Below are 21,296 nucleotides of genomic sequence, written 5' to 3'. Positions count from 1 at the left end.
AAAAACAGTCATTAAAAATTCCCTAAAATGCAATTATATTGAATAAAAATTAATTCTGACTTTAAGAAATATACATTAAAGCCATTACCAAATGTTTTCCAAAAAAAGTCTTCTTTCTTTTCATTATAATTTAAAGTTTAAAATTGCATTGTACTGGGGCACCTGGGTGGCTCGGGGGGTTAAGCCTCTGCCTTCTGCTCAGGTCATGATCTCAGGGTCCTGGGATTGAGTCCCGCATCAGGCTCCTTGCTCAGCGGGAGCCTGCTTCCTCCTCTCTCTCTGCCTACTTGTGATCTCTGTTTGTCAAATAGATAGATAATATCTTTAAAAAATAAGAATAAAATAAAATTGTACTGTACTACTTATATTCTTTCCTTAAAAGGCCAGGTATTTTTTAAAAGATTTTATTTATTATTTTAGAGAAAGAGAGAGAGCATGCAAGTAGGGTAAGGGGCAGAGGGAGAAGGAGAAAAATCTCAAGCAGACTCCGGCTCAGGATGGAGCCCAATGCAGGGCTTGATTCCAACCCCAAGATCATGACCCGAGCCAAAATCAAGAGTCACACGCTCAACCGATTGAGTCACCCAGGCACCCTTTAAAGGACCAGATAGATGTTGATACCGTTATATGGCCATGTGGCTTATAAATGTTCATCTGTTATTAAACAGTAAATTTTAGACTTTTACAGGCAATTTTTCCAAATATCCTTGGTGACTTTATATTAATTGCATTTTACTAAGGTCAGTTCTTGGTTGTAAGTGTATTGAAGGAATTACTTTAATGACTTGCTTTAAACCCTGGAGACCGTTGCTTAATTCTCTAACATCTGGGCTTTATCCACTTGACATTTAGGTTATCAACAAGGAAACCCATTCTGGTAAGCTTGGAACAAGTTCTATTTTGCTATGGTCTTCTTCCAATTTAGTGATGGATTGAATTTGTTTATACTTACATATTTATCTCTATATTTTTAAAAATCAGGTTTTATTATTTAAGCCATACTAAATAAATGTTCAAATTTATTGCTATTGAATTACAAATAATACCCTCTTAAAAATACTAATTGCTGGGGTGCGTGGGTCACGCAGTCAGTTAAGCGCCTGACGCTGTTTCAGCTCAGGCCATGATCTCAGGGTCCTGAGCTCCACCGCCATGCTGTCCCGCTCCATGTTCAGCATGGAATTAAGACTCTCTCTGCCCCTCCCCTCCCTCCACCACTCCCCTGCTCGCTCGCTCTCTCAAATAAATAAATCTTTTAAAAAATACTAATTGCCTTGTCCCTGATAGCATTGTTGTAAGGATTAAGTAAGTTAAAATATGTAAAGTTCTTATATTAGTGCCTGATCTGTAATTTTAAGTCCTAATAAATTTGGCTATTGTTATTTCTATGTGCACATTCAAATATCAAGTATAAAAGCACATTAATTGTATAGTTGGATTGATCATTCCTGATTGCTTTTGAGTGACTTCATTGGCGTAGACAAATGAGAGTACATTATAATTACTGCTTAAGTGCCTCATCACATTTTGGTTACTAAGAAAAACAATTAATACTACATATTGCATTTCTAATTACTTCATTTGGTAAAAACAATAGATTATAATAGACAATTGATCTTGAAAATAAATATTGTAAATGAATATTTTTCTATTCTAACACTTTCCTTATTACCTTCAATTTGTTATACAATTTAATTTATATTAGAAAAACCAATAATTCCAAAAATAGAAATGTCTGGCAAAATTATATTATCTTACTCTCTCTGCTCTAAGAAAAGACCCTGAAATCTAATTATATGCACATGATCCTTTGCCATTAAGTACAGAAACACCAGCATTCAACTGCTTTCCAGTTGCACGATAAGAATAGCAAATATGTTTGCAACTGTGTGGACTATTCCATTCCTTCTGTCTTCTCTTGTCCTTTCTACATATTGTTTTTCTCAAATACGTTAATTATAGCAACACAGAATTGTTAAGAAAGCTGTTAAGTTGCTTGTAAAATCTAGGTTATATTTTCCTAGCAGTCGTATTGGTATATCAAATCTATTCAGCTGTACCTGAAATACTTTGGTTGATTATTTAAAAACATATCCTAATAATTTGTTTTAGAGACTCTAGGTTCTCTCTGGAGAACTTTTTTTCTTTCTTTTTAAAACATGCTTTTCCCCACCAACCTGTCTTCCAAATCCCTACTGCTACAAGTATAAAATTCTGGTTGGTTAGGAAATAAAAGTATTTACTCAAACTTCTGGCAAAGAGTTAACAATGACCTATGTGCCAGACAGAGGGCGGTACAATCTCCGCCCTCACGGAAGTAGGCTAAACAAGTGAGCATACATACAAACGTTTCGTTACCAACTTCTGTAAGTGGGCAGGAAGGAAAGGGAGTCTAATTTAAATCAGAAGGTCAGGAAAAACCTCTCTGGGTCTCACATTTAAACCCAAACCTAAAGAACAGGAATTAACACTGAAAAGAATGACAGAACACCCTGGTCCAGAATGAGTAAAGGCCTTGGGATGCTGTGAAGTTCAATTTGTTGTAAGAAAGAAAGAAAGGGGAAAGAAAAAAAAAAACAGTTCAACCAGAGTATAGAAATGGAAACGTGTGGTGGAAGTCAGTCTACAGCCATAGGTGGGACCTTGTAGATCATGTAGGATTTCTTATTTTATCAAAAGCTATTAAACGGTTTTGAGCAAAACAAGAAAGATGCTGGTAGTGAGCAACGGCAACCATTTTCCAGTTGCCCTGCTAAGTGCTTTAAATGAATTCTCTCCTTCAGTTCTCATCCAAATCTCTGAGGTAGGGCTATTTTCACCTCCATTTTACAGCTGGAAAAAAAACTGAAGTTTCAAAGGGTTTGGTGATTTGCCCTGTAAATAACTGGCTGGAATTCAAGCCCAACTTGAAAATAACTCATTGGGTATATTGCTACATTATGTACCATACGTGGGCGTATAGTAGTCTATAATCCCACAAATAATAAAGTAGTATTGTTCATAAAAACAAAACGTGCTGGCACACCGGGGTGGCTCAGTTAGTTAAGTGTCAAACTCGGATTTGGCTCAGGTCATGATCTCAGGATTGTGAGATCAAGCCACATGTCAAGTTCTGCGCTGGGCAAGGAGCCTGCTACAAGATTCTCTCTGTTCCTCTCCCTTTGCACCTCCCCCTGCTCTAAAAATAAAAATAAAATTAAAAAAAGCAAAACATGCTCAAAATGATCAAGGAAACTATGTCAATCTAGTAGCAGTTAAATAAGCAAGAAAAAACATAATTATATGAACTACACGTGTATGTGGACATTGTCGGTACATGAAAACTCTGTATTTAGTTTTGTTTTTAAAAAACTGAATATAAAAATAATGTGTGCAAACTAGCTACAAGCACTTAATATATTAATAATCGTGCATGTATACACAGGCATATACAGATAGGATATGTTAATTAAAATGTTAAATGTTCTAAGTGTTAAACATATAAATTAAAAAATCAAAATGAATTCTTTCTTAAAATTTTACACAGCAAATTCATAAGATAGAATTCTAACAACATGTAGACAATAATCGAGGGACTATTCAGTGCTGGTTCCTCAGGATATTTTCAATGCTTCAAAAGACACTATTAAATAGGAACTATTATGCCCCTTCTCCAGAGAAGAAGACATAGATTTAAAGAGCTTAAGTAACTTGCCCAAGGTCACACAGCAAGAACGTAAGTAGGGGTGTTGGGTACAAAGCTGGTCTTCACAGCTCCACTCAGCTCCTGTGCCGCACGCTGCCGTACATGCCGCCCCTAAAGTTACTCCTTCCCATCTGCTAATTTAAGGCTGTATGAAAATGCTTTTCTACTGATGTGTACATTCCCTTTGCCTTCATAAATCATGTTTACATTATGACTTTAGTATTGCTAACAAGAATACATCATTACAATATATAATTGCATGCCCTGATATGGACATTTACAAATAAAAATAAATAATTTCTCCCGAGGAAAATAAAAGACTTGACCTACTCATTCCCTTTGCAGTATGCTTTTGAATGAGTCACTGAATCTATCTGAGGTACAGATTCTTTATCTATAAAACAAGGAAAATAATACCTCATTCAATTAGATGAAATGACATGTGTTAAAATGCTTGTAAGCCGTGAAGTGTCCTAAAAATTTACCATTATTAGGCTTAGTATTTTCGGTTTCAGGATCATAAAACACTCTTTCTACCAAGATCACTTAAGTTTTCTTAGTCTCATAATTCATCTCTTCAAAACAGCATTATAACAAGAAATAAATACAAAAAGTCTTTCCTTGGAGTTAAAGAAGATATGTTGGATTCAATATATAAAATAAACGAGAAGGGGCACCTGGGTGGCTCAGTCGTGAAGCGTCTGCCTTCGGCTCAGGTCATGCCCCCAGGGTCCCGGGACGGAGCCCCGCATCGCACTCCCTGCTCAGCGGGAGTCTGCTCCCCCTCCACTCCTGCTGTTTGTGCTCCTGCTACCACTGTCTCTCTCTCTCTGTCAAACAAATAAATAAAATCTTTTAAAAAATAAAATAAAGTAAATGAGAAATCATTGAAACTAAAATAATTTTTGGATGTAATGTGCCTTCACCTAAACAAAATTTAAAATTTTTCTGGGATATTTTCCAGTCTTTATCCCTCTATATATAAAATTTTCACATAATTATAAAAATTTCAGTCAATATTGTTTTATATCTCTACAGTAGTCCGTGTGTCTAGACATCCCATGTGTATTACAAGGACTAATAGTGTTTCAGAGAGATAAAACCATAAATCATTAACCAGTCCCGACCTGTAATTCAAAGTATTTACAGTTCTTTTTTTTTTTTTTTTGCAATGAATAATTCTGCCACATTTCTTCAGGCATAACTTTTTTATTTTACCTTTAAATTATATCCTAAAAAGAACAGTGGTGTGTTAATAATGTTTAAAAACCGCCCTCTGTGAGGTGGGGAAAGGAGGCATGGAAGAAGCTCTCATTTGTTTCATTTGCCAATTTGTGCAGTGCACTTACATGAACCATGGCCAATTTCAAGTTCCAACGGGCAACCAAATACTGAACAGAAATCAAGGCAAGAGCAATAGTCACACAGTAAAACTTAACAGATAACAAGAACCTGACAAAATAAATATGAACCAAAAAATTCCCATGCCCTTTGATCTTTTAATTTATAACTAAAACTTTAGCCTCGGGAGGAGAAGTGGCTGGAGCCAACCCAACCTGGCTGATTGTTAGCTTTTCAGAACTTTTATAAGCTGGTAGTCAAACATGACCATTATTTAAAATTAATTATGTAAATTTACAATTAAATAAATTATATTTAAAACAAAGGAGTAAGTACTAAAAACTCAACACACCCTTTTTTTTTTTCCTCTACATTTTACTGCTATCCATGCTCTTTAGCTTTTTACATCTACAGTATGCAACTGCTCCTCTCTCTCCAACTCTGCATTCAGTGCTGTCATGCTGGTCATAAGGAGCAAGGTATTAATAAGATTTTTTAAAATTTATAATCTCAAATATTGAATTTAGGAGTTTCAAGAATTGTCAGTAGAGACAAGAATAGTACTGTATTCCACTGGACTGAGAAAGTGATGACACATATAAGGAATTAAGGGGATGGTAGGTGATTTTCTAGCCTAATAGAATGGACTCAGAGTTGAGACTTTGGGGTACAAAATGGCAGAAGGATGGCAATAAAAAATGAGAAATGATGTGTGACCATACTAATGTGTTCAGAAAGTAGAATGCTGCTGCTAAATTTGAAGAAGGTCACCCTGGAAATGGAAGTGATGAGAGGGCACAGGTTTTTAAATTGTCTGTGATGACTATAGCAGCAACGTGGCAAGGCCTATATTCCCAAACAGTGCACTAAGGTGCTCCAGGGTGTCAGAGTGAACTCACAGTGGCACTGTACAATGTTTTATATTTTGGAGAGAAACAGGGATATATGACATCTGTTGGACATGGCTTGAGTTAGTCACTCAAGGTATTGACAGTTTCTTCTTTTTTTTTAAGATTTCATTTATTTAGCTGAGACAGAGAGTGCGTGTGTGAGGACAAGCAAGGGGAGGGGCAGAAGGAGAAGCAGACTCCCCACTGAATAGGGAGCCTGATACAGGGCTTGAATCTAGGACCCTGGGATCATGGCCTGAGCTGAAGTCAGATGCCCAACTGACTGAGCCATCCAGGTGCCCTGTCTTTTTTTAAAGATTTTATTTATTTGAGAGAGCATTTTTTTAAAAGAAGATTTTATTTATTTATTAAGTATTGACAGTTTCAACCTTAGCTTCTACTATATTTCTTTGGATGATGCCAATTCTTTGCACAGTTGTTTTGGTGGCTGCTGGGATGAAGAACAAGTATCTCATGAAAATCAGTGAAGAACAGGAAGAGACCCCATGAGACACCATAGAATTCGAGACAAAGAATTCAGCTAAAATGTCCATGACTTGCTAAAAGGCAAATGTGAGTGAGAATGAGAGTATAAAACCTCCGGAAGCCATAAACAGAAGGGAAATGCACAACCACCAGTGCTCACAAGTAAGATCTGGAGCAAGGCTGAAGGAGGAACACGTTGAAAATAAAGACAAAGCTCAAGAAGAAATATATAATTTGAACAGTCCTATATCTATTAAAGAAATTGAAATAATAGTTTTTTTAAAATATCTGGAAGAGAAAACTCTGGGCACAGATAACTTCACTGGCAAACTCTGCATAACATTAACAGAAAAAAATAATATTAATCTTATATAAATGTTTCTAAAATACAGACAGGAAGGAACCCTCCCCATCTAATTTCATGAGGCCAGCATTACCTTGATACTAAAATCAGGCAAAATGGGTTGCAAAGAAAATACAGCTTTTCACAAAGTGACCAGCAGCACTCATGAACCTAGATTTTTTAAATCCTCAACAAAATACTAGTAAATTACACTATAATACATTAAAAGGTAATACATCTCAACCAGGTAGAAATTATCCCAGGAATATAAGATTGGCTTAACATTTAGAAATTAAAGCCCTTATGATGACAGACTAAAGAAACACCATATGATCACCTTAAAGAATGCATCCGATAAAATTCAATATCCATTCAACAAACTTTCAGCTTTCTCATTCTGATTTTAAAAACCTATGAAAGTTCCTTTTGTTAATATCACACTTAATGATAAATGACTGATTGCTTTCCCCCTAAAATTAAGAACAACGAAAAGATGTGTGTTCTCACTACTCCTATTCAGCACCATACTAGAGGTTCTAGCGGCAATCAGACAAGAAAAAGAATGAAACTATTTATTCACAGGCAACATAATTTTCTACATAGAAATTCCTGAAGGAGCTACAAAAAGGTTTCTAGAATAAGTGAGTTTAGTGAGGTCACAAGACATAAGATCAATCTACAAAATCAAACATTTGCATACAATAGCAAGTGATCAATTAGAAAATAAAACAATAACCCAAACTACCATTTACAATACCACCAAAACCCATAAGGTATCTATGCATGAATAAGTGTAAAGGTATGTATTGTCAAAAGGTGCAAAATATGTATGTGGAGAAAGAAAATACTGATGACATAAGTAAAAAAGACCTAATCACTTTACAGCATAGTAATTTAACTATACTTATTTAGTAAGATATTCCTGAAAGGCAAAAATAACTCATATTTTTGGCAGCAGCATTGATATTTTTATTCTGAGACCATAAGATTAATGAGACTAAGTTAAAAACCTTTAGTCATGAATTAATTGGAAGCTCTAGGTGTTAACTTTGGGGTTTTTTGATTCCACGATGCTTGATGCTTCAGATATCTATATTATAAAACTTGTCTTTCCAGATGGCATATGAAATTGTGTCCTTAGAGATGAACTGAGTCCTCAATTACAGAAGAGGTTTTAAAACTTAATTCCTGGAAAACTTATAAATGACTTTCCTTTCAGTATTCTGTATCCAAGAAGGTTTCAATGTACTTTCTGTTTCTTCTTTTTATTCAAGTTATGTTTAAGTTATCCTTTAGGGAGCTTCATAACGCACTTATAATGCAGGTGCTTATTATTATCCTATTTTGTAGGTAAGTAACCTGAGGCACAGAGTTCTTGAAACTTATTCAATGAATTAGAACTATTTAGTGAACTAGCGAATCAGAACTATCTCAGCTTTAGAAGCTAGGATTCCACATTTTAGACTAGAACTTACTTATCTGGGGTGTTGAGTATTTCCTAAGTACATGGAAGAGGAAGCAATGAAATACCATAGGATTTTGTTAATGCTGTTGTATTTTGTTTAGTTTATCAATAGGTATCAGATAGATTTTTTTGATGAGGCCCTTTAATCAGAATTTATAATTTTAGAATCAGAAGCAGCTATGCATAAAAAGTAAAGAAAAAAAGTGAGATACTATAGAGCTCAGAAACAGAGCTTATCACTCTAATAAAGGGTTATAAAATATTACACCAGCTTCAGATAGTTGATTGCAGGAGCATTTAGTTCTCAGTAAGGATATTCCTTTCCTACCAGTTTCTTTCTGGTTCTTTCCTTAATATACAACTTTCTTCATATATCACAAGGATATAATATTTAAATTACTACACTTAGGAAATTTATGAAATATTTTGTTTTTATTTTTTTAATTAAATTTATTAAAAAAAGAATTCCTAAATTGAAAAAATGGTTCAGGGTCCTGTGAGTCTCATGATAGAAATTTTCATGCCGAGCTAAGATGGCAGAGTAAGAGGAGGACCCCAGGCTTGCCTCGTCTCTTGAACATGGCTAGATAAATATCAGATCATTCTGAATACCATAGAAATCGACCTGAGGACTGACAGAATGAACTGCACAACTACAGAAAGAGAAGAAGCCACATCACGGAAGGTAGGAGATAAAGAGACATGGTTTGGGGGAGAAATGGATGGTGGGTGCTGTGGAGGGGAGGTGGCTCTGGTCAGGGGTGGAGGGAGAGAGAGGAGGAGAGAGAGGAACACACAAGGGATGGCACAAGGAAAATGCTTCCCCAAAGCCATTGACTGGGAAAGTGAGAGGGGCTGATTTTCACAAGTTTTTACAACCAGCAGGGCCCAAAGACTGGAGTTTAAGAAGTTCACACTGTGGCAGGTGTGGAGACTGGCAGGCATAGCAGTGTTCCTGTGGGGAAGGAAGGCAGATGGTGGGGAGGGGGCGGGACAGACTGTTCAATCTGAGGATCCCCTAGGTAGCACTGGAAGAGACAATTCCCCCTTCTTGGAGTGTACCTGGGAAAGGTGGCAGTGCCTCTCCAGGGACAAAAGAGCTGACAGCTGCCATTTCCATCACTGTCCCTCAGCATAAGGACAGAGACACCTACTGAGGGTGGTTAACCCGTATACTGGCTCTTTGTTGTGCTTTACTACAAAATCCACCCACTTACACTTTGGTGTGACTGCCCTTCTGGAACAAACCTGCACCAGCCCCAGTATGGCTGAGACCCCCCCCCCCCCAGGGGACTAGCACAGGTTCCCACCATACCAGGTCTTGAAAGTTAGAGTTTTAAAACTCAGCCAGCCGGTCTGGGATAGAGCCCAAGGTTCACGGCACTGTCAGGCAGGCAGACAGCTTGGACACAGACAGGGTGAAGGCAGGGGTCTGAGGAGAACCTGGGAACGTGAGGGGACATTGTTGGCTCTTCTGGGAGACTTCTTAGACACCCACTCCCCTCTCCGGGACGAGGGAGGAGGCTCATGACATTTCTTTTCCCTGTCCCTCACTATAAACTAACTTCAATAGGCAGCACAGTGCCAACAATAGCAGCTCCCGCACTCTGCTGGTATTTCTTTATTAGGACAAGTGTGCCTGAGAACCAGAGCAATAGGCCCCTCCTGCAGAAGAGCAGCACCAACTCCCCCCCCAACACACACAAAACTCCACACCGCAACTGCCCAACCCCTCCCTGCCCTGCATGCACCACATCTACTGACCATAGAGTTCTGCAAAGCTTCAGCTCTGGTGGAAATAGTATCAGGTCTCTTTAAACAAGAAGACCAGAACACACCTAGTTAAAACCTGTCACACTCTGGCCAAGGTCCAAACACTCCCCACTGCAGGCAAGGGGAAACTCAAGTTAGTCAGAGGACTGACTTGAGGGAAAAAGCAGATCAAAAAAAGCAGCACAGTGCACAGAGCATATGAGGGACAGTTCCTGAAGTACCAGGCCCTATACAGAAGACAGAGACCTGGACAAAAATGCCAAGATGGAGGAGTTCATCCCATAAGAAAGAACAAAAGGTCATGGCCAGAGATCTAATTGAAACAGATATAAGTAATACCTGGGCTTGAGAAAAGCACAGAAGATACCAGAGAGTCCTTGGTATCAAAGATAAAATACCTAAAAACTAGATAGACCAAAATGAAAAATGTAATAATTGAGATTTGAAACCAACTGGATATAATGGCCAAAAAGATGGAAGAAGCAGAAGAATGAATAAGTGATATGGAAGCAAAATTATGGAAAGTAATGAAGCTGAAATGAAGAGGGAAAGAAAAATATTAGATCACAAATGTAGGCTTAGGGAAGTCAGGGACTCCATAGCATAACATTCATATCATAGGCATCCCAGAAGAAGAAGAGAGGGGAAAGGGGGCAGAAGGTTTATTTGAGGAAATTATAGCTGAAAACTTCCCTAATCTGGGGAAGGAAACAGACATCCAAATTCAGGAGAAACAGAGAAATTTCATCAAAATAAACAAAAGCAGGCCAACACCAAGATATATCACAGTTAAATTTGCAAAATACAGAGATAAACAAAAAATCCTAAAAGCTGCAAGACAAAAGAAGTCCCTAACTTATAAGGGAAGACAAACTTTGCAGCAGATCTCTCCACAGAGAGTTGGCAAGCCAAAGATGGTGGCATGATAAATTCAATGCACTGAATGGGAAAAATATGCAGCCAGGAATACTCTATCCACCAAGGCTATCATTCAGAATAGGAGAGATAAACAGTTTCCCAGACAAACAAAAACTAAAGGAGTTTGTAACCATTAAACCAGCCCTGCAAGAAATATTAAAGAGGATTCTTTGAGTGGGAAAGAAAGAATAAAAATGACAAAGACTAGGAAGGAACAGAGACAACAACAACAAAACAAGTAATAAAATGACACTAAATTCCTATTTATCAATAATTACTCTGAATGTAAACAGACTATATGCTCCAAAAGACATAGGGCATCAGAATGGATAAAAAAAAAAAAAAAACAAGACCCATCTATATGCTAACTACAAGAGACTCATTTTAGACCTAAAGACACCTGAGATTGGAACTGAGGGGATGGAGAACCATTTACCATGCAAATGGATGTAAAAAGAAAGCCAAAGGAGCAATACTCATATCAGACAAACTAAATTTTAAACTAAAGATTGTAACAAGAGATGAAGAGACGATTATATTATATCATAATAAAGGGGTCTATCCAACAAGAATATCTAACAATTATAAATATTTGTGCCCCCAGCCTGGGAGCACCCAAATACGTAAAACAATAACAAACATAAAGGAACTCATTGATAATAATGCAGTAATAGGAGGGGACTTTAACACCCTACTCACCTCAATGAACAGATCATCTAAGCAGAAAATCAACAAAGAAACAGTGGCTTTGAATGGCATGCTGGACCAAATGGACTATACAGATATATCTAGAACATCTCCTCTTAAAGCAGCAGAATAAATAGGATTTTCAAATACAGAAGGGACAGTCTCCTGAATAGATCACATATTAGGTCACAAACCAGGCTTCAACAAGTACAAAAAGATTGATATCATAGCGTGCATATTTTCTGACCACAATGCTATGAAATTTGAAGTCAACCAAAAGAAAAAATTTGGAAAGACCCCAAATACATGGAGGTTAAAAAACATCCTACTAAAGAATGAAAAGGGCAACTAGGAAATTAAAGCAGAAATTTAAAATACACAGAAAGAAATGAAAATGAAAACATGGTGGTCCAAAACCTTTGGGATGCAATAAGAGCAGTCATAAGAGGGAAGTGTATAGCAATACAGGACTACCTCAAGAAGCAAGAAAAGTCTCAAATACGTAACCTGCCCTTACACCTAAAGGAGCTAGGAAAAGAACAACAAATGAACCGAAAGGCAGAAGAAGAAGGGAAATAATAAAGATTAGGGAAGAAATACATGATACAGAAACTAACAAACAAAAAACAGTAGAACATATCAATGAAGCCAGGAGCTGGTTCTTTGGAAAAATTAATAAAATTGATAAACCCCTAGCCAGACTTATCAAAAAGAAAACAGAAAGGACCCAAGGAGATAAAATCATAAATGAGAGAGGAGAGATCATAACCAACACCACAGAAATACAGTTATAAAAGAATATCATGAAAAATTATATGCCAACAAATTGGGCAACCTGGAAGAAATTGATAAATTCCTAGAAACGTACAAACTACCAAGACTGAAACAAGAAGACAAAAAAAAATGTGAACAGACTGATAACCAGCAAAGAAATTGAATATGTAATCAAAAATCTCCCAACAAAAGTCCAGAGCTAGATGGCTTCACAGGGGAATTCCACCAGACATTTAAAAAGAGTTAATACCTATTCTTCTCAAACTATTCCAAAAAATAGAAATCAAAGAAAAATTTCCAAACTCATTCTATGAGGCTGGCATTACCATGATTCCAAAATCAAAGACCCCATTAAAAAAAGATAACTACAGGCCAATATCCCTGATGAACATGGATGTAAAAATTCTCAACAAAATACCAGCAATTTGAATCCAACAATACATTAAAAGAATCATTCACCATGATCAAGTGGGAATTATTCCTGGCTTTCAAGGGTGGTTCAATACCCACAAATCAATCAATGATACACCACATTAATAAAGGAAAAGATAAGAACTCTCAATAGATGCAGAAAAAGCATCTGACAAAGAACAGTGTCCATTCTTTTTTTTTTTTTTAAGATTTTTATTTATTTGACAGAGATAAATCAGAGCTAGGCAGAGAGGCAGACAGAGGGAGGGGGAAGCAGGCTCCTGCTGAGCAGAGAGCCCGATGCGGGGCTCGATCCGAGGACCCTGAGATCATGACCTGAGCTGAAGACAGAGGCTTAAACCACTGAGCCACCCAGGCGCCCCAGAACAGTGTCCATTCTTGATAAAAACCATTAACAACGTAGGGATATAGGGAACATACCTTAACATCATAAAGGCCATATACAAAAGACCCACAGTTAATATCATCCTCAATAGGGAAAAACAGAGAACTTTTCCTCTACAATCAAGAACAAGACAGAAATGTCCACTCTCACCACTGTTATTTAACATTATACTAAAAGTCCTAGGCTCAGTAGTCAAACAAAAAGAAATAAAAGGCATCCAAATCAGCAAGAAAGATGTCAAACTTTCACTATTTGCAGATGACATGTTACCACATATAGAAAACCAAAAAGAGTCCACCAAAAAATTTAGTAAAGTCGCAGAATACAAAATCAACATACAGAAATCTGTTGCATTTCTATACACTAATAACAAAGTTTCAGAAAGAGAAATCAAGAAATCAATCCAATTTACAATTGTACTAAAAACCGTAAGATACCTAGGAATATACCTAACCAAAGAGATAAAAGATCTGCACCCTGAAAACTATACAACACTCATGAAAGAAATTGAAGATGAAACAAAGAAATGCAAAAACATTCCATGTTCATGGATTAGAAGAACAAATAGTGTTAAAATGTCTATACTACCCAAAACAATCTACACATTTAATGCAATCCCTATCAAAATACCAATAGCATTTTTCACAGAGCTTGAACAAACAATCTTAAAATTTGTATGGAACCACAAAAGACCTTGAGTACCAAAACAATCTTGAAAAGGAAAAGCAAAACTGGAGGCATCACAATTCTGGACTTCAAGCTATATTACAAAGGTGTAATGATCAAGACAGTATAGAACTGGCACAAAAACAGACACCTAGATCAATGGAACAGAAGAGAGAACCCAGAAACGGACCCATAACTTTATGGCCAACTAATCTTTAGCAAAGCAGAAAAGAATATCCAATGGGAAAAAAGATAATCTCTTCAACAAATGGTATTGGAAAAACTGGACAGCAACATGCAAAAGAATGAAACTGGACCACTTTCTTTCACCATACACAGAAACAAATCCAAAATGGTTGAAAGACCTGAATGTGAAACAGGAAACCACCAAAATCCTAGAGAAGAAAACAGGCCTCAGCTGAAGCGACTTCTTACTAGATATATCTGCAGAGGCAAGGGAACAAAAGCAAAAGTGAACTATTGGGATTTCATCAAGATAAAAAGTTTCTGCCCAGTGAAGGAAACAATCAACAACACTAAAAGACGACCAAGGGAATGGGAGAGATATCTGCAAATGACCTATGTGATAAAGGGCTGGTATTCAAAATCTGTAAAGAACTTCCCAAACTCAACACTCAGAAGATAAATAATTCAGTTAAGAAATGGGCAGAAGATATGAATAGCCATTTTTCCAAGGAAAGCATCCAGATGTCTAATAGACGCATGAAAAGATGCTCAACATCATTCATCATCAGGGAAATACAAATCAAAACTATAATGAGATATCACCTCACACCATCAGAATCATCAAAATTTAACAGGAAAAAACAGAAACTGGCAAGGATATGGAGAAACGAGAACACTCTTGTACTGTTGCCAGGAATGCAAACTGGTACAGCCGTTGTGGAAAACAATATGGAGGTTCTTCAAACTGTTAAAAATAGAACTACCCTATGATCCAACAATTGCACTATTAGGTATTTACCCAGATACAAAAATACTGACTTGAAGAGATACACGCACCCTAATGTCTATAGCAGCATTATCAACAATAGCCAAATTACAGAAAGAGCCCAAATATTTAACTACTGATGAATGGGTAAAGAAGAGGTGGGGTGTGTGTGTGTGTGTGTGTGTGTTCTGGAATATTACTGAGCCATAAAAAGGAATGAAATCTTGCTGTTTGCAACAACATGGATGGCGCTAGAGTATATTATTCTAAGCAAATTCAGTTGGTCAGAAAGAGACAAACACCATATGATTTCACCCATATGTGGAATTTAAGAAATAAAACAGATGCATATTGGGGGGGGGGCGGAGAAGCAAACCATAACATAAACTCTTAATCATAGAGAACAAACTTTGGATTGCTGGAGGGGAGGTGGGGGGGGATGGGTTAAATGGATGATGGGTATTAAGAGGGCACTTGAGATGAGCAGTGATAAATCACTAAATTATACTCCTGAAACTAATATTACACTGTATGTTAACTAAATGGAATTTATCTTTTTTAATTAATTATTTATTTGTTTATTTGAGAGAGAGAGAGAGCATGAGTGGGGGGAGATGCAGAAGGAGAGGGAGAGAGACAGACATACACCCTGCTGAGCATGAAGCCCCACGAGGGCTCCATCCCAGGACCCCCGATATCATGACCTGAGCCGAAGGCAGATGCTTAACCAACTGAGCCACCCAGGCATCCCACTAACTGGAATTTAAATAAAAACTTGAAACTACAAAAAAAAACAAAAGGAAATAAACAACAACAACAACAAAAGAAATTCTCATGCCTTGATACAAATTTTCTTTAGTTGAACTAAACACTTTAATTAAACCATGTAACTTATAGAAAAAAAGCCAAGGCCCCGTTATAGGTTTATATTAATAGATAACTCTACGTAGTTACATTTTGTCTTCATTTACTTAACTCTTAAGCAAAATCATAATTAGTTCAAATATTAGTACCACTGGTATGATCATAATTTCTGTTCTCTGAACACCAGTCTCTCAAGTTCTAACTGCCCAACTTCCTCCATACTCTCACCAACTCCCTCCTCCCCTGCCCCTCATATAAATTCTTTCTTCTGCAAAAATTATCTTCTGCTCCTTCTTTCAAGAAGGCTCAACCACACAGGCCCAGCTGTGGTGGCAGCCACACCTAAGACACAGTAAATCAGCACTGAGTACAGCTTTAGTCATTCGGGAGTTAATCTCAGGCTTGCACACTCAACTTCCACTATAAAACCCCTGGGAGCTGTGGACACATATCCATGTGTTGTTTTGTTTTGTTTTACTAGGGCAAGCCAATAACTGCAGCGTAGTAATGCTTTTAATACTAAAACAACAGAACCTACAAGCAAAATAACTTATAAATTGAACTAACTTGAACTAACTTGTTTGCTTGTTTATACTGTGATAACACAAATAGAATTTTCTTGGTAGTTGCTTCACAAAGAAAGGAAAAATAAAAACAAAAACTTAAGACACCAAGGAAGAGTTACACTGTTACCATAAGCAGATTTGAAGTAACAGATTTATAAAACTTTATTATAGCTAATAATCAGAACTGGGGTAAAAATACCTAGCTCTACATTATAAGGAGGGCATATAAAGAAACACCATGCAAATACAGAAATATATATTATTAATACATCATTTAGACTTTATTTGTTCCTATGGATTCACTCAGATGGATGCCTTCCTGCATGTTTTAAAAGCACCTAAATGCAAATTTGGTAACAATAAATGCCCAATCACTTTAGCACTCTCCAGATATTAAACATTTCATAACTTTATTCAATTGACTTAGCCATTCACTGTAATCTAGTTCACAGAGATAGTTACATTTAACCTTGCTTCTTCAATAATGTAGAACAAAAATTTTTAAGCATATCCCTAGTTTTGAGAAATGAGGTGAACACATCACAGAAATTATGGCAGAAGCTAAGATAATTTTAATCAGCCTTTTTCTTAACTATCAGAGATGGAAAGATGATGGGTACCATAAAAAGCAACTTCGACTGCTGTCATTGACAAGCCACACTGAGCCCTGCACTGTAAGACTGTATCACCAACAATGAGATGTTCAAACCCAGTAGATACAAGGGCTGGGCCCACCTAGAAGGAGGTGTATGAGATACGTAGGGATGAAATCTACAGAGGTGCTCATTGCAATACCCTGAGTGTGTGTGCATCCTTAAATTTTGCACCTAGGTGTCTCATTTATCTTCCTCCAATCCCTGCCCTGCACAAGAGCCCCAAAGTGATGCAGGCTGTAAGAGTCAAGAGTGTCCGATCTCCACATTCCATACCTGAAACTAAGTTGCAGAACCCATCTTCTCTCTAGTTGAAAGCGTTTACACATCTCCTGCCCAGTGCTTGGGGACTCAGCCATTTCCCTTAAGTGACCAAGATCAGGCTGATGTGGTTCTCTACTAAGCTAAGACACTGTCTCCTCCCCCCAGTGCCTGTATGATAAGACCCAGTAGTCCGCCTTCTGATACTAGAACCCTGCTTATAAACACCAGACCTTATTTCAAGCCTTGTCACAGTCTGACAGAATTCCTGACGCAAACACCTACTTGGATTACAATATTACCTCATCTTTGATTTCATCTCTTTGTTATTCAGAGCCAGGCCAAAATCCCAACCCGTGCAATTTCCAGTGCTGTCTCCTTGCTAAGACCACTGTTTAGCCTGCTAGTCTAGGCTTCTTAAAAGTCTGTGGGTCAGTCTGTCTCCTTTCAATTGGCTTCCAACTAGTCCTACCTCATCAGAGTTAACAGAACCATCCATTTATTGTGACAACCAAGATAACCGAAAACGCCTTCAGCCTTAGGATCACTGGAAGTAGAAGAAAAGACATACCTTCGATGAAAAACAGGCCAAGCATCTGGAACCTGGTTCTTTCCGTTCCATTGGTTCATAAACCCTGCTTGTGTCAAATTCATCTGGGATAACTTCTAACTTATCTTTTTAACACACGCTTAGATAGTGCTTACTATATGCCTGAAACTATTATAAATATCTTGCAAACACTAACTCACCCAATCTTCCTAACAACCCTTGACTTAAGCACGCTTACTACTCCCATTCTACAGAATAGGAAACTGGGGCTTGAGAGGTTAATGACTTATCCAAAGTCACACATATAATAAATATAAGCCTAAATTCAAGCCCAGCCATTTTGATTATAGGGTAAATCGTAAATACTAAGCGATGTAGCAGACAACCATATCCTAGTTCCAAAGATTTGATCCAGTAAACCTGAGGAAAGGACTGAGAAATCAATATGTATATGAACAAAATTTTCAGATGATTTTACATAGTTAGAAGGGCACCCACCTACTGACTGGTATGTGGGAACCACAGCACTATTCCACACTTCATTTGGTAAAGACAGAGAGGAGACTCATGAGGCTACACACAATTGTGTGTTGCAATATACCAAGAAAGCAAGGGAAGACAGAGGTTGGGAAACCATCATTCAAAACCGAGGAAGGGGGGTAATAATGCCTTATGCTTTTATAAAAAGGTCAACAGTGAATTATGTATTGTTAAACAGAATGAAATATATTAAGAATGCAGCACCAGAGCAAGAGTATAATAGCATTAATAAACATGAAATTATCTTACCAGGTAGGGTGCATGACGGCAATGGACTTAAATGAAAGAAGGAAGAAGAACCTATTTCGTTCTGTGGTGGGCTGCACATGGTCAGTCCTGAACCAGTCACACAAAACAAATGATACCAGGTAACCCCAAAATGTTATTTTAAGCAGTGTAGGAATTATAGCAGTTGAGGGAGGAAATAGAAACAATTGGGTATACATGAAAAAAAGGATAAAATGTGAAAGAACTTTGAAAACAGTTTCTCACCACACAAATATGACTATCACTACTTTGTTAAGTAGTATGCCACCTTGGGAGGCCCCCAGAAATTAAACACACACACACACACACACACACACACACAAATATCCATGCTGAACACAGCCATAAGCAATAAGCCACCACCAAAAGGGGGTAAGCATCTATAGACTGGCCTGCAGTATTTCTGACCACTTAGTATGGACAAAATCATGGATCAAAGAGTCAACTCAAAAGCGGAGCTAGAACTCCCACCCTGCCAGCCACTGCTACCGACTGCGGAGTACGAGGAAGAACAACAAAAAACGTACTGGGAAGCTCAGTCTCTAGCTATATAAAAAAGCCACAACTCTGCCTCCGAGCATGAACTAAAATAACACCCCATGTGTCAGGAGAGGTGTGCTCCCAGGTTCCCACCAGCTGAACTGTATTTAACCCTAAAGGTTTTGGGGAACGCAACCAGGAGTTGGAGTTAAAAGAATGCCAAATTTTAGTTTTTTAATTAATACAATAGTTGGTAATAAAACTGTTAAACACTGGGCATCTGGGTGGCTGTCAGTTGGTCTGCCTGTAGCTCAGGTCATGATCCTAGGATCCTGGATCAATCCCCCATCAGAATGCTTGCTGGCAAGGAGTCAACTTCTCCCTCTACTCCTTCCCCTTGCTTGTGCTCTCCCTCTCTCTCTCTCATGCTCTCTCTCAAACAAAGAAATAAAATCTTTTAAAAATTGTTAAATATTATCTTGTGCTAATGTACTTTGCCAAAATTTTAATGTATTTCATAGCTTCTTTTCAGGCCCCCGTATTATAAAGCAGGTAAATAAAATCCACTTTCATCAAATCTTGTCCAGTTTGCTCCATTTCCTCAAGTCTTGCCTTTCACTGTGCTCCTTCACATTCTGGAATAAAGCGACACTGTACTGGGAACCCTCCTTTTTCTTGCAAAACAAGATTCATCCCATTACCTTGCATTCTCTACTACTCTTGCCTCTAATGAGATCTTCGCCACCCATACTAATTATAACTTTTTATAACTAATTATAACTTTTAAGCAATTTAATAACTTCTATTTCATAGAACTAGAGGTAGGTAATTGAGAACAGTCATATGCAAATATTTTAGCAGATAAATAATGCTCATAAGTACCATAACAAAATACAACCATCTACAGCCAATCACTTTCCTTTTACACCTTCTGAAAATGGCAAACAGGAGGTGAATTAAAAGAATGCCAAATTTTAGTTTTTTTAGTTAATATAATAGTTGGTAATAAGATTGTTAAAAATTGGGCATCTGGGTGGCTCAGTCAGTTAGTCTGCCTTCGGCTTAGGTCATGATCCTAGGGCCCTGGGATCAATCCCATTATTTCTCTCCCTGCTCAGCGGGGAGCCTGCTTCTCCCTCTGCCACTCCCCCTGCTTGTGTCCACACTCTCTCTCTCTCTGTCAAATAAAAAATCAAATCTTAAAAAATAAATAAAAAAACCTTTTTTAAAAAGACCCAAAAGGATATCCATTCTAAAGTGTATAAAAACAAGAAGCAAAAGTATATAAAATTAAAATTACGTTTCTACTAATCAGTGTTTCTGTATTCAATTTTTAAAAATAAGTTATCTACTTATCTAATGATTAATCATTAAATAACCCAATTTCTTATCTCAGGATTTCAAGTTACCTAAGGATTTTGGAGTTATGCATAAACTTACATGATACAGAACATAACTACTGTTGATAAAAAAGTCTGTCTGAATAATTACTCATTTTAGTGGATATAAATTTACATTTTTCATAAATTTCCATATTTTATAGCCATAATGCCAGCTTATTTAATCAGTAAATCAATATAAGCAGTTTAGGAAATTCAGATTAGCTAATCTCTTCATAAAAAGACAAATTTAAATGTCATTAAAAATGTATCTGTATTTTATTTATCATTGACAAATCAGTGCAAAGACATATAAGTGCTTTTTTTCTTTCTTAAACCAAAATTTTTAATCTAACTTGATTTCTCCAAAGACTCACCTTAATTATATAAATTTGTATTCTTCAAATTTATCTAAGCTAGCAGTTTTTCTAAGAAGAAATTTTTTCCATAATAGTTCAGCACATGAGGAATTTGAGAGGCAGGGTTGGGGGGTCATGGGGGAAGGGAAGGAAAAAATGAAACAAGATGTGAACAGGGAGGGAGACAAACCATAAGGGACTCTTAATCTCAAGAAACAAACTGAGAGTTGCTGGGGGGTTTGGGGGGAGGGATAGGGTGGGTGGGTTATGGACATTGGGGAGGATATGTACTACGATGAGTTCTGTGAATTGTTCTAAGACTGGTGATTCACAGATCTGTACCCCTGAAGCAAATAATGTATTACACGTTAATAAAAATATATAACAAATAAAAAAACTGTACTGTCAAGCAAAAAAAAAAAAAAAAGTCCAACACATATTAAATACTAGAAATTTGGGGCTTTTTAAAATTTGGGGATTTATCCAAGGGCACATTTATGTCTACAGACCAATCAGAACAGAAGTTCTTTAAGAGACATTATAATGGAATTTATTAATGCCCTCCAGAAGTATGAAAACA

This window comes from Martes martes (genome assembly GCF_963455335.1).
Source record: "Martes martes genome assembly, chromosome: 3".
Taxonomy (NCBI): Eukaryota; Metazoa; Chordata; class Mammalia; order Carnivora; family Mustelidae; genus Martes; species Martes martes.
Note: the sequence above shows the minus strand (reverse complement) of the source record.